This window comes from Lepisosteus platostomus, unplaced genomic scaffold, assembly GCF_059453375.1.
Source record: "Lepisosteus platostomus isolate fLepPlt1 unplaced genomic scaffold, fLepPlt1.hap1 Scaffold_63_H1, whole genome shotgun sequence".
In the NCBI taxonomy this organism is placed as follows: domain Eukaryota; kingdom Metazoa; phylum Chordata; class Actinopteri; order Semionotiformes; family Lepisosteidae; genus Lepisosteus; species Lepisosteus platostomus.
Genome location: NW_028291678.1, coordinates 161,045 through 184,361, shown reverse-complemented (window position 1 = coordinate 184,361; position 23,317 = coordinate 161,045). Strand labels below are relative to the sequence as shown.

General features: G+C 41.8%; 8 non-coding genes across 8 annotated transcripts; 3 read left to right on the top strand and 5 right to left on the bottom strand.

Annotated features, from left to right (window-relative positions):
* Window positions 1-4,003: 4,003 nt before the first annotated feature.
* LOC148632249 (U4 spliceosomal RNA) lies at window positions 4,004-4,145 on the bottom strand. The gene has a single exon (XR_015934399.1). It is a non-coding gene; the product is annotated as a U4 spliceosomal RNA (small nuclear RNA).
* Window positions 4,146-6,365: 2,220 nt separating this feature from the next.
* Window positions 6,366-6,437, top strand: trnag-ucc (transfer RNA glycine (anticodon UCC)). Its single transcript has one exon. It is a non-coding gene; the product is annotated as a tRNA-Gly (tRNA).
* A 2,757-nt stretch (window positions 6,438-9,194) lies between these two features.
* trnar-ccu (transfer RNA arginine (anticodon CCU)) lies at window positions 9,195-9,267 on the bottom strand. Its single transcript has one exon. It is a non-coding gene; the product is annotated as a tRNA-Arg (tRNA).
* Window positions 9,268-11,637: 2,370 nt separating this feature from the next.
* trnar-acg (transfer RNA arginine (anticodon ACG)) lies at window positions 11,638-11,710 on the bottom strand. The gene has a single exon. It is a non-coding gene; the product is annotated as a tRNA-Arg (tRNA).
* Window positions 11,711-14,129: 2,419 nt separating this feature from the next.
* Window positions 14,130-14,201, bottom strand: trnar-ucu (transfer RNA arginine (anticodon UCU)). Its single transcript has one exon. It is a non-coding gene; the product is annotated as a tRNA-Arg (tRNA).
* Window positions 14,202-16,418: 2,217 nt separating this feature from the next.
* On the top strand, window positions 16,419-16,531 carry LOC148632244 (U5 spliceosomal RNA). The gene has a single exon (XR_015934382.1). It is a non-coding gene; the product is annotated as a U5 spliceosomal RNA (small nuclear RNA).
* Window positions 16,532-16,646: 115 nt separating this feature from the next.
* Window positions 16,647-16,788, top strand: LOC148632243 (U4 spliceosomal RNA). The gene has a single exon (XR_015934400.1). It is a non-coding gene; the product is annotated as a U4 spliceosomal RNA (small nuclear RNA).
* A 6,223-nt stretch (window positions 16,789-23,011) lies between these two features.
* trnas-gcu (transfer RNA serine (anticodon GCU)) lies at window positions 23,012-23,093 on the bottom strand. The gene has a single exon. It is a non-coding gene; the product is annotated as a tRNA-Ser (tRNA).
* Between the last annotated feature and the right edge of the window lie 224 nt (window positions 23,094-23,317).

Sequence of the window (23,317 nt, the reverse complement as noted above, 5' to 3'; positions counted from 1 at the left end):
CGTTTCAAAAAAACATTTCCAAAATACAAGCCTTGCAGACAGACACGCCTCAGAGGACTTAAGGGTGGCTTCATGTCGGAATGATAAAGTCTCCCCGTCCGGACATGAAAATGCCACTTTGTTACACACAAAAAAAGAATCAACAACAGAGAAATGCCCACAAGCATTTGAAAAGCCGCACCACGTCGCACTTGAAATAGCTCTTACATTAGTGGTAGACACAGGAATCGCCTTTTTATTTACGCTCTTACCAACGCGATGGAAAGCAAAACAAAGCAAAGCAGAGCAAAACAAAACGAACAAACAAAAACCCTCAAGTCCCGCACTTGCATATAACGCTGTTACGTGCCCAAGCGGTATTGTACGTCATCCTAGCACTGCACCCCGGGTCGTACGGAATATGGGAACGAGCACACGCCACGAATCGTCTCGAATCACTCCCTACAGCTGTAAGGCGCCTTGAAGCGTGCACCCCCAACATTCTTCTTTGCGCATCTGTGAAAGGTAAACTCTTGAGCAAACTCTGAACCAGCTCTAAGGAAACTAATCCGATTAGACGTTACTTTGACTCATCCTTTAAGGGACCCTTGTTAATTGGAGAAATCAATGATTTCGAATGAATTCTGTATGCGTTAAAAGACAGCTATACACAGAAAACATGCAGGACACTGCTCATGATGTTTCCCGAGCCGAAACACAGTGCGTTTTTCCAAGCCATTTGACAAAGCCCGCCCACTGAAAACTGCAGCAGATCGTGTAAAGGCATTCAACTTTGTAACTACTGCACGCACAGGAAGCAGAATAAATTCCTCTTTTCAAACTGTCAAAGGTTTGCTGCAGGACATCGCACAATCTCTTTTGAACGGGGACAAACGATTTCTTATGGGGCGCAGTAAGTACAGACGTTTATAAAGCTCCACTCATGCCGACGATGCAGCATGAAGAAGCGCAACCTAACGTTTGACAGACAAAAGCCGGGCGCCGCTACGAGCAATATGAAATCAAACTGACAGCACACGGCGTTTCGCGCTGACTCAAAAGTGATCTCGACAGACGATGTTCTCTGCATAACGCTGAAAGAGCTAAAGAGCGTTTCTGTTGAGATGTAACCCATTGGGCAAAAGACGTATAATATACGTCCATTAAACGCATATCTTAGACGTCTAAATGTGGTCTACAATTCGTCTAGAATGAAATTCTAATATACGTCTAAAGTTAAACGTCAATTATACGTCTATATTTAGACGTTCATTATACATAAATGGTTGGAGTTCTATTATACGGATAAATTTAGAGGACTATTATACATATATGGTTGGAGTTCCGGATAACTTTAGAGGTCTATTATACGTATATGGTTAGAGGTCTATTATACGTATAACTTTAGAGGTCTATTATACGTATATGGTTAGAGGTCTATTATACGGATAACATTAGAGGTCTATTATACGTATATGGGTAGAGGTCTATTATACATCAAAGATAGATTTTATAGGTGTAGAAACAAGTAAAACAAGCCAATGATTAGGTTTAGAAATGTATTCTGAAAATACACATTCACACCTGAAACATATGTATTTCAAATTATACATTGTATACAATCAATCAACAATCAACATATGGGCAATAATCATAAAAACACAACTAGTCTTAAACTTCAGCTACAAATTCTGGTAACATGGCAATATACAGTATAGTAATGACAAACACAAAACTAATTACATTAACACACTAACTCAAAACCACATTTTGATTCAAATATACATTTTAAAATGTACAACTTCTATATTTCCAAGAAAAAAATATTACATAAAATATAAAATATTACAATGGAAGTTAAGACGATTTTTGTCCACTATTTGCAAACCCTGTCTAATTGTCCTAACAGTTAGAACCAAAAACCTATTATTTTCAGAGTCCAGATCTCTTGGCCCCCTGCCTTGCATATGCATTCTTCAAGTAACACATTGCGTGCTCCTTTATTTCTTTTTCTGTTGATGTAGGGTGGGACTTCAGCACCGCAGCTAGGAGAAAATTATATAATATTACTTCCCAAATAAATGATGATTAATATCTTCTTTAGTATAATCTAAAAAATGAACGGTTTACTAAGCTCAAAGCTGAAATAAATGTATAGAATTTGGCTTGCATCATAGCAGTTGAGCAATAAAGTCTGTCCTAATTAAAGAGTACCCAAAGTTTGAAAGTACAACATAGAATAAGAATAAGAGAAACGGCAAAACAATTTTGTGTCATCTTCCCCATTCACACTATATTATGTGCCATTTTTTTGCTTATTCACATACTATTTTAATCAAAATAATATTAAGAAAGATCTGTATGTATTCAGATAGTATTATTATTGTTCATACTTACTCGTCAAAAGAGGATTGCTGAGATATTTTCGGATATACTTCTACGTTTGAAAAACGTGTCCAAAATGGTGACCAACGAATACTAGCAATGCATTGTGGTATATAACCGGAAAATATGCTGGGTTCGATATTTTCTCAACGTATGCGTTTATTAATGTTGTCGATATTATGGTTGAAATTTAACATTGATAATACATCGCTGCTATGAGCTGATGTGCAATTTTAACGCATGCAATAAGTAAGGATCGGTCACTGTTGTATGGTATTATATATAATGACATTATGGAATAGGATGGGGACAGGCCTGGCATCACGGGGGGAGGGGGGAATGTCGCCCCTTCAGTTTTGGGCAAAAAGTTTTACCTAACTTAATTTGCACCCTAAAAAAATAGTTGTACTTTGTCAATGGTCAGACAACACTAAATGACACGAACAGTCACTCAGTCTGTTTGATGGGCAGGAGGGCTATCCGTCCAGGAACTGCACATATTATTGAGTGTCAACATTACGATCCTGTTTGCTCAGGTGGACCGATTCCTTGCAGTAGTTTATCATTATACTTAAAATCGTTATATAACTAGGACTAGTTATAGCAGTCTGTGCTTTCTGTTGGTTTTACAACATTTTTTTCTTAACGATTCAGAACGTCCATGTAGCTGCAAAAATGAACGCTTATGGTACTTTTCGCTCCAGGCAATACAAACCTTGAGAGTGACGAAAAATGTGAAACTGAACTTCATCGCAAATACCAGATTGCTAGTCGTTATCTTCTATCATGAAGCACTAATCAATGGCATAGCTGCGAGATTTCATTTGGGTAGCTGCACCGTACAGCTCCGTTTCAACCGAAATATCACTCCCCCCTCAGAATTTCAGACGCCCCCCTACAGATTTTTCCTCGGGCACCGCGCACTGATGGGGGACTTTTGTCAAGAAAATAAAAATAGAAACTCTATAGGCACTCAAACATTTTACTGTTTTTTTTCAGGCAGGTGGCAAGACCCCCTCAGCAAAACCCTTGTATGCCAAGCTGTGGGCATTGATTCGGCGAAATTACGGCTATACGTATATATACGTCGCCTCGACGTATAATCAACGTCGAATTGCAACCGTAAAATCGACGACATGAATAAACGCATATATAACGTCGAAAAAACATCTAACACAGTGCCTGAGGCTTTTTACTGTATGTATCGTGTGTGCCGCAATTAGGAGTATACGGCACTCTGCACAGTGTACGAAGTAAATTATTTTCGCAGTAATTAATTTATTATATTTACTATATTTATTATACACGTGTAAATTATTTGCTGCGAAAATAATTTACTTCGTACACTGTGCAGAGTGCCGTATACTCCTAGTTGCGGCACACACGATACATACAGTAAAAAGCCTCAGGCACTGTGTTAGATGTGTTTTCGACGTTATATATGCGTTTGTTAATGTCGTCAATTTTACGGTTGCAATTCGACGTTGATTATACTTCGAGGCGACGTATATATACGTATAGCCGTAATTTCACCGTAAATATACGTATATTCGACGAATCAATGCCCACTGGGAACAAGCTCGCTTCTTTCTACCATGATGTCACCATGACCAAATCTGTCTTTAAACACCTTGCTCAGTCTCTAACGAGACTGTCAAAAATTGCTTTCGCCGATTGTATTGCAAACCGGCGGAAGCGGGGTATTGGGAAAAGTTTTCAACTAGCAATAATCCCGCCTCGGCTAAACCTCACAGGCTACGATACTGCCACTGCGCAAAGCTGACGGTTGCCAGGCAACCGCGGGGATCCTATGGAAATCGTTATCAATCGTCTCATGGCATGTCGTTGCTGTAACGCTTCATATTTGTCGTCTTCTTCTAGCTTGAGGTTTTGAAGAATTTCATGACAGACAAGGGCTCCGTTGGGAACAAAGAAACCCGTTGATTCTTTTCAGCAGCAGAAATACAACCCTTTAAATACAAGATGACAGAACAATGACGAAGGGCATGCCGGGAGGAACTCATGCACTACAGAGGAAAGGGGGCGGGCACGTACAGTTCACATTCAAGCCACAAGTACTCTTCTCAGATGTTGCACAAACAAATCCTAACGTCTTGAAAGCATTGCGGCATGTTTGTGTCCCACTTCCCGTGGCTGCAGGACAACTGACATGAACGGACAAACACAATCTGTGGCGTTTAGCGTGACATAGTCTTGCAGGCATCGTGCTGTCTCACTGCAATACTATACCGCTGGAGGAAACAGTCCATCTGGCCATGAAACTCATTTGAACATCTAGCTACAGCAACTAACAATATCATGATTTATTCAGGATGTGTGGAATCAGCACGTCCCGGAGACAGCTTCCGAAATCGTGAGCATTCTCTGGTGGTAGGGGCGTTCAAGATGGCGCTCAGGTGGGAGGTAAAGTTTAGTGGTTGAGGATTTTTTTTGAGTTTTTCATGACCTGAATGTTAATTTTTGCTTTTTTTGACTACAGAAAAATAAGGACTTAACACTACTTGTTTAAACTTATAATTGAAAGAAAAAAAAACGATTTTTTTTAGGTTTAAGAATTTCGATATGAGTAACACTGGGAAAAGAAAAGAGAGTGCTGGGTCTTCGAAGGAGAAGTCTAAGAAACCTCAATCGTATATGTATAGCACTACAAGAAAATTGATGGCAACTAAAGGGAAAAGTGAAGCAGCTGGAGGGGACGTGGAAAGAGTGCTTGAGATGCGCTCAAGTGAGACTCAGCTGCCAGAGGAAGAGCCGGAGTCCCTGCCCAGCACACCTGTGAAAACCCCGGCAGCCAAGAGAGGAAGGGGCGAGCTGACGCTGGAGGAGCTCCAGACCAACATCTTCAACATGATGGCACAGAGCATGGGTGAGCTGAAGGAAATGATTTGATCTAATACAGTCGCAATCGAAAGTCTTAAAAAGTCCATGGACTGTGTGTTTAAAGAGGTTGAAGACTTAAAGAGTGAAGTAAAAGTTCTTAAACAAGTAAATACCAAACAAGAAAAGCATATTAAAGAACTTGAATTGAAAGTGAACGATGTAGATAGATACCGTCGATGATGGAATTTAAAATTATTTGGAGTTAAAGAGGAACGTGATAAGGACCTTGTTGCAACAGTGAAGGGTATCTGTAAAAGGACCCTGCCGGACCAGGAGGACGTAATATCGGCCTTTGACTTTGTTCACAGGCTCGGGAGAGCGAACATGTCTGAGCAAGTGCGCCCCAGATCGATTATAATACAGTTCACCAAGAGGACGGCGAGGGACATGCTGTGGCGAGCGGCGAGGGGGAATGAGTATTTGAATGGGAACAAACTGAGGTTTGCAGAGGACCTGTCTGCCGCGGACAGGAGCACCAGGAACCAGCTGTGGCCCCAGGTTGAAGCTGCCAGAAGAGAGGGGAGGAGAGCCTACTTTGTGGGAGCGAGGGCCTTTGTGGACGGGAAGGAGATTTGCTCCCAGTGACTGCTCAGTTAATGATTATGTTTGGTTATATTTGTTATACCAGTATATACTAGTGTTTCTTTAGTGTTAGTTTGGAATGGTGTAGTTAAGTGTTAAGGACTGTTATAGTTCTGGTTCTTTGAAAAACTCAATAGTTTAGACAGTCTTAGAGTTAGTTATTTGCTTTTGTGTATGTCTTTTTCATGAATGCCAGAGGTACTCGAAATGTTGTTAAAAGAAAAACTGTGTGCTGAGTTTTATTTTTTACAGGAAACGCATGCATGTTGAAACTAAAGTTTATAAATAATTGAGAAATATTAAAGCAAGGAAAATATGATACGTGTAAAATATACAATTTGATCACATAATTACTTAATTACCTCTGGTAGTTAAATGCTTTTTTCTGCTGCGTTTTTTTTCTCTTGTACATGACTCCGATCCTCTTGTTGTATTTGTATTTGTAAATTCTATGTTTAATAAAAAAAAAATTAAAAAAAGCATTCTCTGGTGGTGTCCTGCAGGCTTCCTGTGGGTGTGCGTTGGTGGTATAGTGGTGAGCATAGCTGCCTTCCAAGCAGTTGACCCGGGTTCGATTCCCGGCCAACGCAGTGGCGAATGTTTTCAAATGCTGTCATGAGCCTTGGATTGTGACTAGCAAAGCGAAGCCTTTAGAAAGAGCTAAAGCACTGAAAAACGGAATTGAGGGAGAATCTTACAGGGGATTCTGAGCGGTGTCTGCATACACGCAGTCCGATACGGGTGCTGAAAGCTTGAGCTACTCTCAATGTCATGCTGGCTTTCCCCGGAGTAAATCTGTTACATTGAAAGAATGCTTCTCGCAGGTTCAAAAAGGGACCCTTGTTAATTGGAGAAATCAATGATTTCGAATGAATTCTGTATGCGTTAAAAGACAGCTATACACAGAAAACATGCAGGACACTGCTCATGATGCTTCCCGAGCCGAAACACAGTGCGTTTTTCCAAGCCATCTGACAAAGCCCGCCCACTGAAAACTGCAGCAAATCGTGTAAAGACGTTCAACTTTGTAACTACTGCACGCACAGGAAGCAGAATAAATTCCTCTTTTCAAACTGTCAAAGGTTTGCTTTGCGAACACTGCAGGACATCGCACAATGTCTTTTGAACGGGGACAAACGATTTCTTATGGGGCACAGTAAGTACAGACGTTTAAAAAGCTCCACTCATGCCGACGATGCAGCATGAAGAAGCGCAACCTAACGTTTGCATTCCTAGCAAATTCCTTTTATTTTTTGATAAATAAAGACAGTCTTGTTTAACAAACAACACACACAGCATTTTACATTGTCAATTCAATTCAAATCAATGTATTTCTATATAGCGCCTTTCACAACAAGGTTGTCCCAAGGCACTTAACAATGCAAGTTGTTAAGAGCCTTGTGTCTAATATGCCGCCTAGGTTACGTGCTGTCTCTTTGAGGCAAATGTTTAAATCCTCTGAGTTAAGTGCTGAAGTTATAGTAGTCCTATCAGTATTGTTGCCTCCGATCAACAGATCCTCATTTTTCTCAGAGTTGAGTAACAAAAAGTTTTCACACATCCAAGTATTTCCTTCCTTAATGCATTTAACTAAACTGATAATAGAAGAGTTGTCGTTTGGTGTAAACAAAATGTTTATTTGAGTGTCATCAGCATATGAATGAAAGTTCATATTATTTTTTCATATTATCCTACCTATCAGCAGCATGTAGAGAGAGAGAGCAATATTGGTCCCAGCACTGATCTTCTGGTACCCCAAATTGAACTGGTGACATTGATGAAGCAGTACAATTATTAGATATTTGAACATAATGAAAACGATGAGTAAAATGTGAAGTAAACCACTGAAGGACGGTTCCAGATAAGCCAACCTCAAACTCAAGCCTGTGTAACAAAACAGAGAGGTCAACCGTGTCAAAGGCAGCTCTAAGATCTAGAAGCACAAGCACTGTTGCATTCCCCACATCAGTAGCTAAGAGAATATCATTTACGACTCTCGTTAATGCAGTTTCAGAAACCAGACTGAAATTTCTCAAGTATATTATTTGAATCCAGATACGATTGACGTTGGGCAACAACTATTCTCCCAAGACTTTTAGATTGAAATGGGACCTTTGAGACAGGCCTGTAGTTGTTAAGAACTTGTGGATCCAAATTTGACTTCTTAAGGAGCGGTCTAACAACCGCTACCTTAAATTGATCAGGTACAACGCCTGACGCAAGCGATGCATTCATCATACTAATTATAGGTCCTGCCAGTCCTTCGAGGGAATCTTTGACTAGCTGAGTGGGGATGGGATCTAGCGAACAGGTGGTTGACTTTGTCTTATGTCTGTGTTTATGAGTCCACCATAAGAAGAAATCTGAACAGGAGTGGTGATCATGCGAGGTCACCATGGAGGAAACCACTGCTCTCCCCCCAAAAAAAACCACCACTGCCCCTCTCAAGTTTGCTAAAGACCACATGGATGTTCCACAGCAACTCCTGGAACAATGTTCTGTGGACAGACGTGACAAAAGTTGAACTTGTTGGTAAATGTGCACAGCCTTATGTTTGGAGATAACAAAACACTGCATACCAACTCCAAAACCTCATCCCACCTGGGAAGCATGGCGGAGGCTGTACGGCTTGCAATCATCGAGGGACCGATGAATTCCAAGATGTATCAGGAAAATCTACAGCAGAATGTCAGGGTGTCTGCCTGTGATCTAAAACTCGAAAGACGCTGGGTCATGCAGCATGACAAAAACAAAGGAGTACATCAACAACAGAGTGGCTGAAACAGAAGAAATTCCGTATTTTGGGATGGCCAAGTAAGAGTCCTGACCCCAATCCCATTGAAGTACTGTGGCGTGATCTGAAGCAGGCCGTTCAGCGCAAGACATCCCAAAAATATACATGACTGAAACAGTTTTTCATAGAGGAATAGGCCAAAATACCTCCTAACCGCTGCTCAGGTCTGACCAGCCGCTACAGAAAGTAGGGGTTGAGGTTTTTGTCATAAAGGAGGTTCCACTAGCTCCTTAATATAAGGGTTCACGTACTTTTTCCATCAATGACCTTGATTGTTTAAACCATTTGGTCAATAAAGAAACAGCAATGTCAAATGTTGGGCGTGTGTTGTTTGTGAAATCAGACTCTCTTTATTAATTATTATGACTTAGATAAAGATAAGATCACATGTTAGGAGCCATTCATGCAGAAATCCACATCATTCCGAAGGGCTGTTTACAAAAGTTTTTCTCCCAACTGTATGTGAGAGAAAAGCAGAGACGCTCACTGAGTAAGGTGGGGTTGTAGCTTTGCAAATCACAAGGACATTTGTACGCTCAAAATGGGACAGGAGCACCCCAGATGGGACTCGAACCCACAATCCCTGGCTTAGGAGGCCAGTGCCTTATCCATTAGGCCACTGGGGCACACTGGGGAAAGTTAGGCAGCAGAAGGTTTACTGTGACCTGAGAAGGACTGGCATCCAATCACGGTGGTACACACACACACGCTCTCACTCATCTGAGCTACACGGCTACCAAGATGATCTCAGGTGCGCCGAGCTGGTACGGAACATATTGAACTGATCGACGGCGAATTGTCTCTCAGACAGGCTTTTCACCTCTGAGCTCCCTGACTGACAGTGATCAGCTAGGTAGTGAAACAGTCAGCTGCTTCTAAGCCTTAAACAGCTGCATCGCGGCGCTTCCACAGAGAGATGATTTGAAAGCCAAACATCGCCCATTGGGAACACCTTACGATCACTAGTTTAAGAGACTCTTAAGGTCTTGCAGAGGTGCCTGTCTAATAGCATGCGCTTTGCAAGCTATAGGTGTTTAGGCTGAGGCAGAATGCCTGTTAACAAAATGTTTTTCTAAAGGGGCCTCGCACTCTTTTCCAAGCAATGGTCACCATCCCCACCGAGTGTCACAATGTAGTCATGTCCTAGGACGTCACCTGTTAGTCTCCATTTGTCTGCCACCAACACTTTAGGTTACGGGGTCACAACCGCACCCCGGAGACCAGAGGAGCCGTTGGCGTTCTGGCGGCGCAGATTGGGCTGAAGGTGGGGCGCTTGAATCTCGCTGTTGGAGGCCGTCTGAAACTGACCCAAGCCTTTCCCTTGAATTAAATGTAAATAAGAAATGAACCCCAGATGCACATGGAATTAATCACGTGTTTCCTTTGAGCCGTTTCAGAGACTGCTCCAGAGTTTACCTTGCACAGATGCGCAAAGATTAATGATGGGGGTGCACGCTTCCAGGCGTCTTACAACTGTAGGGACTGATTAGAGACAATTCGTAGCTTGTGCTCATTTCCCTCTATTCCCCGTGTTGCAGTGGTAGGATGACGTAAATTCCTGCTTCGACACTTAACGGGATTATAATCAAGTGCAGGAGCTGAGGGCTTTAGTTTTGTTTCGTTTTCCATGGCGTTCGTAAGCGCGCAAATCAAAGGCAATTCCTGCGTCTAACACGAATGTAAATGCTTTTGAAAGTGCAGTGTGGTGCAGCTTGTAAAATCCTTGTCCACATTTTTGGTTTGTTGATGTTTTTTCTGTCTGCCAAAGTTGCATTTTGACATCCGGACTGGGGGACTTTACCATTTGAACGTGAAGCCAGCCTTAAACCCTCTGAGGCGTGTCTGTCTGCCGGCACGAATCTTGTGAAAGGTATTTTTTAAAAACTTTAAAAAGGTTTCCGCAGCCACCTCGCAGTCCGTGTTTGATTATAGGAGGAATGCGGCGGCATTGAGCTCGCATTTGTCGTGCTCGAGTGGTTAAGGTGATGGGCTCGAAATGCGTTGGGGCTTCCCCGCGCAGGTTCGAAACCTGCCGACTCCGGCGTCTGCCGCACGTCGCCTTGTGCCTGCGCGGCAGAGGCGAAGTGCCGCTTCTCCTTTCCTGGTACTATAACAACGCGAAATCGTTTGGACCCGCTGCCGTGGAAATCAATTCTTCAGATAACCACGCATTTTGCGTTCGCACCTCTGGTGCTCTACTTATGCCTTTGAAAACCTAATGAATAAAGCTGAAAGAACCGACACGATATGTAGGTGCTGGTAAAGCACGCAGTAAAGAACTGTTAACAGCAAGGGTTTCAGTGGGTTAACTGAGGAGAAGGCGTGATCGCTAATTGTTGACTTTTTATTTGGTGTTAGAAACACTCTTACTGTGCATGACGTGCAACAAATGTAGCCACAGAAATTGCATCACGCTTTCATGTATGCTATTGCAGACACCAACGTTGCCTAGATAGAAAACCGAAATAGCCGTGGGTTTGCTTGCTGGTCTGAAGGATCTCTCTTCGAATCTCTATCATTTGTCAATGAAAGTAAAAGGCGCTGCAATCTCATACGTTCAGAATCAAACCCGCAGCTGTTGTTCGACTTTATTTCTTGACTAATTACAACTGAGTGTCGCATGAGCAGTTACGTAAACTTGTCTGGTATATTTGAACACAAATGCCGTTCTTCAATTAAAACTAACAGTACATTGTCAGGGACATTCAGTTCTATACAAACAAGAGACAGACAAGAGAATATTTCTACCGTTCATGTGGACTACGTGTTGACTTACTGATCGGAATAATTGAAAGGTTCGGGCTCATAGCCGATGCAGTGCGTGCTAATTAGAACAGCAACGCTGAGCTCTCAGCACCGTACTGAGCCCAGGTGTTTTTCTAAAGCTGTCAGGTGCAGTTCATTTACATGAAGGAAATCTCTTACTGGGTACGATTACAATGCAGTAAGTAGCACAGACTACTTAGGGAGTAGCCCGATGCGTTTAAAAAACGACCCGAGCCAGGCAGGAGTCGAACCTGCAATCTCCTGATCCGTAGTCAGACGCGTTATCCATTGCGCCACTGGCCCTGGTGTGACACTGCAGGACTGTAACCCAGTGAGATCAGCACTGCAACTAGTAAAATATTACCCCCGGTCCATTCTTTTCCAAAAGTGAGAAACACCTGTTTTCTACATCTTGTCTGTTTTAAAACCATATCTCTTTAAACCAAACCAAGAGTTTGTCTTTTGCACTGATATTCTGATTCATTTCGATTTCAAAGAAAAAAAAAACATTATCTTCCAAAGCATCATAAAATTGTCCATTCTTCCAGACTCTACTTCTCTCTTGTAGTAGTACAGCAGACCTTTCCAGGTGAGCAGATCACAGAGTCCGAAATATGCTTCCTCCATCAAGCAAAGTACCTGAACATGACTCTGTCTTCATAAAAGCGCCCCTGTAATAAAGAAATTAAATCCGAAATCAAGAGGGCAGTTGCCTACTGAAGTTCAAGAAGTCATCAATTTTAACCTAGCAACACATTAAAGGCTGCATCTATACAAGTACGATTCTAGAAATGCTCACCAGATTACGTTTTAAGAAGGAACTGCGCCTCAGGTTCCGCCGAGATCTTAACTTGGATGGCAGGATTCAGAGTCCAGAGTGTGGACTGATGGCGCACGGAGGGTCCACATACTGTGGATCCCTCAGTTTTCTTCCGCGTGTTTAAACCGCCAGCGTGTGACTCCCCTGTCCCCGTGACCTCATTGCTCTGCTCTCTCCTCTGTGCAGCCGAGCCCGATTCACGGTAAAGTGAAAAAAAAGATGCCCTCAACGTGGGATTTACTCTGGATCGAGGATAGATGTCACCTTTTTATCGTTGAACAGGATGTATGTGATGTGGCGACTAGGTTCAATTTTGTATCCTCTTTAAAAGATTAAGGACTGGGGTGAGCGTGATTTACCACCCTTTCAGCTAAGATCCCGACATGAGCACCGTTTAAGCTGCATAGACTCGGTCGTTTAACTCTTCTCCATTAGCAGGGTTAAGGTTAAGGAAAAAAAACATTGCTGACTTCTTTTTTTTTGCCAGCCGCTAGCGCTGATTAGCAATGTTTGTATTTCATGTTTTGCAAATTCCATCAATTTTAAGAAAAACAAGTCGCGTTAAAGACAGGAAATGAATACTTGCATTTAATTAAGTCTAGCCGTAGGCGGTTGTCTGTAAGGACCAGTTCTGTTCGAGAAGACAGAACAAAGAAGGCACCACTGGAATTCGGACTCAGGATCTCCTGTTTAAGAGACAAGCGCTTTAACCAACTAAGCCACGGCGCCCCGGGAGGGTTGTCCTTTTGCAGCCACTTGGACACACCACTCAGACACATCTGCATTCGGTGTGTGCTCCGCCTGCTCGCTGAGCAAGTTGCCACCTTTACATACAATAGCAACATCGACACCAAGAGAAAGGATGACAAATGGCTTTTATCTGGAACTTTTCATGTCCAAGGAGCTCAATGTGCTTTCTGTGTACAACAGGGCCACTGAACTCCACACTGGCCACTGAACCACAGCAGTGGCTTGCTGGCTTGACATCTCCCAAGGAAAATGTTGAAATCGCATGTGGAACAGGAAAATGACCCTCGAGTACGAGGGGAAAAAAAAGAAAAAGATCATCTGGAGCGTGCCAACCCATGTCCGGACAGCCCAGTTTCATCGACGAGGTGGCTGAGTGGTTGAGGTGATGGACTGCTAATCCATTGTGCTCTGCACGCATGGGTTCGAATCCCATTCTCATCGCTCTCCATGTCTGACACGTGTGCCTGTTCGACGTCGGCCCTCCTGTTGTTTGCTCTGGTGCTAGAGCCGTACATTTTCTAGCGGTGGCTGAACATGGTATAGTAGGCCAACGTCGGTATCGAGCAGTGACAGTAACAGTACTTACTGCGCCCCATAAGAAATCGTTTGTCCCTGTTCAAAAGAGATTGTGCGATGTCCTGCGGCGTTCGCAAAGCAAACCTTTGACAGTTTGAAAAGAGGAATTTATTCTGCTTACTGTGCGTGCAGTAGTTACAAAGTTGAACGTCTTTACACGATCTGCTGCAGTTTTCAGTGGGCGGGCTTTGTCAAATGGCTTGAAAAAACGCACTGTGTTTCGGCTCGGTAAACATCATGAGCAGTGTCCTGCATGCTTTCTGTGTATAGCTGTCTTTTAACGCATACAGAATTCATTCAAAATCATTGATTTCTCCAATTAACAAGGGTCCCTTTTTGAACCTGCGAGAAGCATTCTTTCAATGTAACAGATTTACTCCGGGGAAAGCCAGCATGACATTGAGAGTAGCTCAAGCTTTCAGCACCCGTATCGGACTGCGTGTATGCAGACACCGCTCAGAATCCCCTGTAAGATTCTCCCTCAATTCCGTTTTTCAGTGCTTTAGCGCTTTCAAAAGGCTTCGCTTTGCTAGTCACAATCCAAGGCTCATGACAGCATTTGAAAACATTCGCCACTGCGTTGGCCAGGAATCGAACCCGGGTCAACTGCTTAGAAGGCAGTTATGCTCACCACTATACCACCAACGCACACCCACAGGAAGCCTGCAGGACACCACCAGAGAATGCTTTTTTAAATTTTTTTTTTATTAAACATAGAATTTACAAATACAAATACAACAAAAGGATCAGAGTCATGTACAAGAGAAAAAAAACGCAGCAGAAAAAAGCATTTAACTACCAGAGGTAATTAAGTAATTATGTGATCAAATTGTATATTTTACACGTATCATATTTTCCTTGCTTTAATATTTCTCAATTATTTATAAACTTTAGTTTCAACATGCATGCGTTTCCTGTAAAAAATAAAACTCAGCACACAGTTTTTCTTTTAACAACATTTCGAGTACCTCTGGCATTCATGAAAAAGACATACACAAAAGCAAATAACTAACTCTAAGACTGTCTAAACTATTGAGTTTTTCAAAGAACCAGAACTATAACAGTCCTTAACACTTAACTACACCATTCCAAACTAACACTAAAGAAACACTAGTATATACTGGTATAACAAATATAACCAAACATAATCATTAACTGAGCAGTCACTGGGAGCAAATCTCCTTCCCGTCCACAAAGGCCCTCGCTCCCACAAAGTAGGCTCTCCTCCCCTCTCTTCTGGCAGCTTCAACCTGGGGCCACAGCTGGTTCCTGGTGCTCCTGTCCGCGGCAGACAGGTCCTCTGCAAACCTCAGTTTGTTCCCATTCAAATACTCATTCCCCCTCGCCGCTCGCCACAGTATGTCCCTCGCCGTCCTCTTGGTGAACTGTATTATAATCGATCTGGGGCGCACTTGCTCAGTTCGCTCAGACATGTTCGCTCTCCCGAGCCTGTGAACAAAGTCAATGGCCGATATTACGTCCTCCTGGTCCGGCAGGGTCCTTTTACAGATACCCTTCACTGTTGCAACAAGGTCCTTATCACGTTCCTCTTTAACTCCAAATAATTTTAAATTCCATCATCGGCGGTATCTATCTACATCGTTCACTTTCAATTCAAGTTCTTTAATATGCTTTTCTTGTTCGGTATTTACTTGTTTAAGAACTTTTACTTCACTCTTTAAGTCTTCAACCTCTTTAAACACACAGTCCATGGACTTTTTATGACTTTCGATTGCGACTGTATTAGATCGAATCATTTCCTTCAGCTCACCCTTGCTCTGTGCCATCATGTTGAAGATGTTGGTCTGGAGCTCCTCCAGCGTCAGCTCGCCCCTTCCTCTCTTGGCTGCCGGGGTTTTCACAGGTGTGCTGGGCAGGGACTCCGGCTCTTCCTCTGAGTCTCACTTGGGCTGCGAGCGCTCGCGTACGAGCGCATCTCCAGCACTCTTTCCACGTCCCCTCCAGCTGCTTCACTTTTCCCTTTAGTTGCCATCAATTTTCTTGTAGTGCTATACATATACGATTGAGGTATCTTAGATTTCTCCTTCGAAGACCCAGCACTCTCTTTTCTTTTCTCAGTGTTACTCATATCGAAATTCTTAAATCTAAACAAAATCGTTTTTTTTTCTTTCAGTTATAACTGAAGTTTAAACAACTACTGTTAAGTCCTTATTTTTCAGTAGTCAAAAAAAGCAAAAATTAACATTCAGGTCATGAAAAACTCAAAAAAAACTCCTCAACCACTAAACTTTACCTCCCACCCCTGAGCGCCATCTTGAACGCCCCTACCACCAGAGAATGCTCACGATTTCGGAAGCTGTCTCCGGGACATGCTAATTCCGCACATCCTGAATAAATCATGATATAGTTAGTTGCTGTAGCTAGATGTTCAAATGAGTTTCATGGCCAGATGGACTGTTTCCTCCAGCGGTATAGTATTGCAGTGAGACAGCACGATGCCTGCAAGACTATGTCACGCTAAACGCCACAGATTTCCGAGGGTTAGGGTTAGGGTTAGGCTCTTGTTATGGCGATTGTGGCCGTCTGCTCTACGAGTCCTCGGTCTCCGCCTGTCTGATTGGCGCTCTTTTCTTTGGGGGGCGGGAAGTGTCCGGCTGCAGGGGATCTTGGGACCTCGCTTTGCATAGCGGCTTCCCAGAGTGCGTCGTTTCTGGCACAGTGTGGCCGGGTGTTTTCCGAGTTATCGAACGGATTGGGCACGCTTGCAAACCGAGAGCCGCAGGCGATGAGCCCGGAGCTGAACGGGCCCCACTGGCTCATTTGTAAGGCCAGGTGCATTGCCAACCACGACCGGCAGGGCAGAGGCCTTGAAGGCGGCCTGGGCTCCTGCAGCTGTGCAGCCACACACTCTGGTTTCTCTTCATCTCGTACAAATCTTTCGCCTTTTACTAAAGATTTCCGTGGAGAGGAGCATGAATTCCATGCAATTTTTGTGCTTCCCTGCCTTCGGGTGGGGCGCAGCTGGGCTGGTCAAAGAGAGAAAACAGAAATATGAAGCATTTCAGCAACGACATGCCATGAGACGATTGATAACGATTTCCATAGGATCCCCGCGGTTGCCTGGCAACCGTCAGCTTTGCGCAGTGGCAGTATCGTAGCCTGTGAGGGTTAGCCGAGGCGTGATTATTGCTAGTTGAAAACTTTTCCCAATACCCCGCTTCCGCTGGTTTGCAATGCAATCGGCGAAAGCAATTTTTGACAGTCTCGTCAGAGAATGAGGAAGGTGTTTAAAGACAGATTTTGTCATGGTAACATCATGGTAGAAAGAAACGAGCTTGTTACGTCTCAACAGAAACGCTCTTTAGCTCTTTCAGCGTTATGCAGAGAACAGCGTCTGTCGAGATCACTTTTGAGTCAGCGCGAAACGCCGTGTGCTGTCAGTTTGATTTCATATTGCTCGTAGCGGCGCCCGGCTTTTGTCTGTCAAACGTTAGGTTGCGCTTCTTCATGCTGCATCGTCGGCATGAGTGGAGCTTTTTAAACGTCTGTACTTACTGCGCCCCATAAGAAATCGTTTGTCCCCGTTCAAAAGAGATTTTGCGATGTCCTGCAGCATTCGCAAAGCAAACCTTTGACAGTTTGAAAAGAGGAATTTATTCTGCTTCCTGTGCGTGCAGTAGTTACAAAGTTGAACGTCTTTACACGATCTGCTGCAGTTTTCAGTGGGCGGGCTCTGTCAAATGGCTTGGAAAAACGCACTGTTTCGGCTCGGGAAACATCATGAGCAGTGTCCTGTATGTTTTCTGTGTATAGCTGTTGTGGGCATTTCTCTGTTGTTGATTCTTATTTTGTGTGTAACAAAGTGGCATTTTCATGTCCGGACGGGGAGACTTTATCATTCCGACATGAAGCCACCCTTAAGTCCTCTGAGGCGTGTCTGTCTGCAAGGCTTGTATTTTGGAAATGTTTTTTTGAAACGGAGAACGACTTTGAAATAGGCTTCCGCCGGCGCCTCGCGATCCAGGTAAGATTGTAGCAAGAACGCAGTGGGGACGGGGCTTGCTGTAGTCGTGGCCGAGTGGTTAAGGCGATGGACTAGAAATCCATTGGGGTCTCTCTGCGCAGGTTTGAATCCTGCCGACTATGTTGTCCGCCTCCAGTCGGTGTGTTCCGGCGCAAGCAAAGAAGCGCGAATGAGGAATGGGCCCCTGAGACAGTCATTTGCCTGTTTCACAAATGATCGTATTTTACTAGAGATTCTGTTTGGGATTCAGATGTGCATTCGGACAGCAATCCCTTTCAAGAAATGATACGTTCTGGATGAAGTCAAAGGTGCTGGAACACTGTATTTAGGATGTGTTTGCAGTGATTGTGTGTCTCCTGCTTCAACGCAGTGATATATAGATGTGCTCCTGTAATTTATTGGTACAAGCCCAGGGCAGTAAGCAGTCTGAGGATTTATTTCCAGACGGCATAGAGCAGTGAAGCAGTGAAGTAGTGCAACACACTGGATCATTATATTATTTGAATCTATTCTACTTAAATTATTACATTATACACAACTTGAGTTCATTTTAAAAATTAAAAGGTAATGAAAGGAATGCATGAGGAAGATTATACAGATATGCATGTGATAATCTTCCTTTTATCATGTAGTGTGTCATTTGGACACTTTGTGGGCTTGAAATACAAAGAAAATCATGTTCTATGGTACAAGATAAATACAAAACTTAAGATTTTATTTTAATTAGATTTGTTTATAAAGCATAAGCAATCATTTAATACATTAATATATGTGAAAATGACATTTTAGCATCATATTACATACAGGTCTCTAGCTTCAACACAGTGATATATATATATACTCAGTGATTTATTGGTACATGCCCAGGTCAATAATCAGAATGAGGATTTATTTCCAGACGGGCTACAGGTAGTGTTGTGAAATACTTCAACACACTGGATCGCAGATTTAGACCCCCTGCACTCTTACTCCTTAAAAACCAAAGAAATGAAGATATGTAGCAATCACATTGCAACAGGGCTGACAGTGACTTAATGCTTATACTAGTGGACTTCTGGTACCTTTAGGGTACGGTGTTCCCTGAAGGGCTCTCAAACCCCGCATTTCAGATGCCTAGCTGTTTCGCTGATGTGTTGCACCTCAGAATCACTTTTAAACCTTACCTCTGGTATCTTTAATCCCTATTGCTCAACGCATGGTGAAAGTATTGCATAAATGTGTCTGAAAATGAGCAATGGGCACCTGAGAGACTCATTTGCCTGTTTCACAAATGATCAAATTTGACTAGAGATTCTGTTTGGGATTCAGTTGTGCATTCTGACAGCAATCGCTTTCAAAAAACGATAAATTCTGGATGAGGTCAAGGTGCAGGAACACTGTATTTAGGATGTGTTTGCACTTATTCTGTGTCTCTAGCTTCAACACAGCGATATATGTATATGCTCACTGATTTTTTGGTACATGCCCAGGGCAATAATCATTATGAGGAATTATTTCCAGATGTGCTAGGGGTAGTGTTGTGAAATACTTCAACACACTGGATCGCAGGTTTAAACCGCCTGCACTCTTACTCCTTAAAAACCAACAAATGCAGATATGTAGCAATCATATTGTAGCAGACACTCATTTGCCTGTTTCACAAATGATCATATTTTACTAGAGATTCTGTTTGGGATCCGGATGTGCATTCTGACCGCAATCTCCTTATCGCGGCTTTGCCCTTCTTGGCTCTTTGGACAATATCTCTATCTTGTGGTCGTTGTTGGTAATGTCTAGACAACATCTCCATCTTGTGGTCGTTGTTGGTAATGTCTTCTTATGCCCTTTTTTATTTTAATTCTCTATTAGTTGATTCTAGAATCTCTACAATGGAGTTGAAAACATCAGTTTTATAGCAGACAATATGACATTATTTATAGTCCAATTAGAAACTTATTACCCTGTTTTTAACATAATAACAAATTAAAATTGATTAAAACTAAGTTTGGAACACCAGGGAACATAACAAATGATTTTTAGGAAAACCATGAGGTTCTCTGTGTCCGATGCCTGCAAGGGGAGAAAGCTAGAATCCTTTGATTTTTTCAAAATTTGAAAATAAACATCATTTAACAACAGCTTTCATTCCTAGGAGTGAAAAACAACCATTTTTGAAGACATATTAGTTTCTAAAACACTACAATAAAGTTAAAAACATCCGTTTTATATTACATTATTTTGTGTGAAATTTGTCATTTTTTGCACTATTTTTAATAAAATCTCTAATTAAAAGTGATTAAAATTAAGTTTGGAACAACAAGGAACACAAAAAAAAAGATTTTAAGGAAAAAAATGATGTCTTCTGTGCCAGGTGCCTGCAAGGGGAGAAAGCTAGAATCCTACCCAGGCTCCTGGAGCTCTGTCCTGGCTAAAGGAGGGTGAATCCATCCCCTTCAAAGCTCCATGAAAAAATGATATTTTTAAATTTGAAAAAAAAAACATTATAGAACAACATCTCTTGGTCCACAGAGAGCAACAATCCAACTTTGAAGAAAATCCATTGACTGATCCCCGAATCCTGAAGTTTCTTCGCATGATATCAGGCTTGCAACCACTTTCTGGAAAACGATGAAAAATGCCAAAAATGAAAAAGAAGTTATCAATTCTAGAGCCTAAGAGGAAAACAAGACAAATGTATATCTCCAAATAATTTTATGTGCTTCAGAAGAGCCCAGGAAAGTTTTTTGCATACATGAAACCACACCCGTTTGCACGTAAGCAGACATGGTTGCACAAACGACTGCATGAAAGCACGCGTGCATGCGAAGTCATCCTGTTGAGCATTTGAAAAGCCGCACCACGGCGCACTTGAAATAGCTCTTACATTAGTGGTCAACGCAGGAATCGCCTTTTTATTTACGCTCTTACCAACGCGATGGAAAGCAAAACAAACATTCAAATGCTCAACAGGATGATTTTGCATGCACGCGTGCTTTCATGCAGTCGTGTGTGCAACCATGTCTGCTTACGTGCAAACGGGCGTGGTTTCATGTATGCAAAAAACTTTCCTGGGCTCTTCTGAAGCACATAAAATTATTTGGAGATATACATTTGTCTTATTTTCCTCTTAGGCTCTAGAATTGATAACTGTTTTTTCATTTTTGGCATTTTTCATCATTTTCCAGAAAGTGGTTGCAAGCCCGATATCATGCGAAGAAACTTCAGGATTCGGGGATCAGTCAATGGATTTTCTTCAAAGTTGGATTTTTGCACTCTGTGGACCAAGAGATGTTGTTCTATAATGTTTTTTTTTTTCAAATTTAAAAATATCATTTTTTCATGGAGCTTTGAATGGAATGGATTCACCCTCCTTTAGCCAGGACAGAGCTCCAGGAGCCTGGGTAGGATTCTAGCTTTCTCCCCTTGCAGGCACCTGGCACAGAAGACAATATTTTTTTCCTTAAAATCTTTTTTTTTTGTGTTCCTTGTTGTTCCAAACTTAATTTTAATCACTTTTAATTAGAGATTTTATTAAAAATAGTGCAATAAATGACTAATTTCACAAAAATTAATGTAATATAAAACGGATGTTTTCAACTTTATTGTAGTGTTTTAGAAACTAATATGTCTTCAAAAATGGTTGTTTTTCACTCCTATGAATGAAAACTGTTGTTATATGATGTTTTTTTTTTCAAATTTTAAATGATCATTTTTTCATGGAGCTTTGAAGGGGATGGATTCACCCTCCTTTAGCCAGGACAGAGCTCCAGGAGCCTGGGTAGGATTTTAGCTTTCTCCCCTTGCAGGCACCTGGCACAGAAGACATCATTTTTTTCCTTAAAATCTTTTTTTTTTGTGTTCCTTGTTGCTCCAAACTTAATTCTATTCACTTTTAATTAGAGATTATATTAAAAATAGTGCAATAAATGACTAATTTCACTAAAAATACTAAAAGTAATATAAAACGGATGTTTTTAACTTTATTGTAGTGTTTTAGAAACTAATATGTCTTCAAAAATGGTTATTTTTCACTCCTAGGAATGAAAGCTGTTGTTATATGATGTTTATTTTCAAATTTTGAAAAAGCAAAGGATTCTAGCTTTCTCCCCTTGCAGGCATCGGACACAGAGAACCTCATGGTTTTCCTAAAAATCATTTTTTATGTTCCCTGGTGTTCCAAACTTAGTTTTAATCAATTTTAATTTGTTATGTTACAAACAGGGTAATAAAGTCTTAATTGGACTATAACTAATGTCATATTGTCTGCTACAAAACTGATATTTTCAGCTCTATTGTAGAGATTCTAGAATCAACTAATAAAGAATTGAAATAAAAAAAGGGCATAAGAAGACATTACCAACAACGACCACATGATGGAGATATTGTCTAGACATTACCAACAACGACCACAAGATGGAGATATTGTCTAGACATTACCAACAACGACCACAAGATGGAGATATTTTCCAAAGAGGCAAGAGGGGCAAAGCTGCGATAAGGTAAAATCATTTTTTGAAAGAGATTGTTGTCAGAATGCACATCCGTATCCCAAACAGAATCTCTAGTAAAATATGATCATTTGTGAAACAGGCAAATGAGTGTCCGCTACAATATGATTGCTACATATCTGCATTTGTTGGTATTTAAGGAGTAAGAGTGCAGGTTTAAACCTGCGATCCAGTGTGTTGAAGAATTTCACAACACTACCTCTAGCACATATGGAAATAAATCCTCATAATGATTATTGCCCTGGGCATGTACCAAAAGATCAGTGAGCATATATATATATATCACTGGGTTGAAGCTAGAAACACAGAATAACTGCAAACACATCCTAAATACAGTGTTCCAGCACCTTTGACCTCATCCAGAACGTATCATTTCTTGAAAGGGATTGCTGTCCGAATGCACATCTGAATCCCAAACAGAATCTCTAGTAAAATACGATAATTTGTGAAACAGGCAAATGACTGTCTCAGGGGCCCATTTCTCATTGTCAGACACATGTATGCAATGCTTTCACTGTGCATTGAGCAATAGGGATCAAAAACACCGCAGGTAAGGTTAGAAGTCATGTTCTATGATCATTTCTTTCAGCATTAGGGACTAAATATACTAAACGTATGATGCTAAAATGTTATTTTTACATATATTAATGTAATAAATGATTGCTTATGCTTTATAAGCAAATCTAATTATAATAAAAGCTTAAGTTTTGTATTTATCTTGTACCATAGAACATGATTTTCTTTGTATTTCAAGCCCACAAAGTGTCCAAATGATGCACCTTTGACCTCATCCAGAACGTATCATTTCTTGAAAGGGATTGCTGTCCGAATGCACATCTGAATCCCAAACAGAATCTCTAGTAAAATACAATCATTTGTGAAACAGGCAAATGACTGTCTCAGGGGCCCATTTCTCATTGTCAGACACATGTATGCAATGCTTTCACTGTGCATTGAGCAATAGGGATCAAAGACAGAATAGAAACAGACGAGGATGGGATTTGAACCCATGCGTGCAAAGCACAATGGATTAGCAATCCATCGCCTTAACCACTCGGCCACCTCGTCAACAACACTGGGCTGTCCTAACTGGGTTGGCGCGCTCCAGATGATCTTTTTCTTTTTTTTCCCTCGTACTCGAGGGTCATTTTCCTGTTCCACATGCGATTTCAACATTTTCCTTGGGAGATGTCAAGCCAGCAAGCCACTGCTGTGGTTCAGTGGCCAGCGTGGAGTTCAGTGGCCCTGTTGTACACAGAAAGCACATTGAGCTCCTTGGACATGAAAAGTTC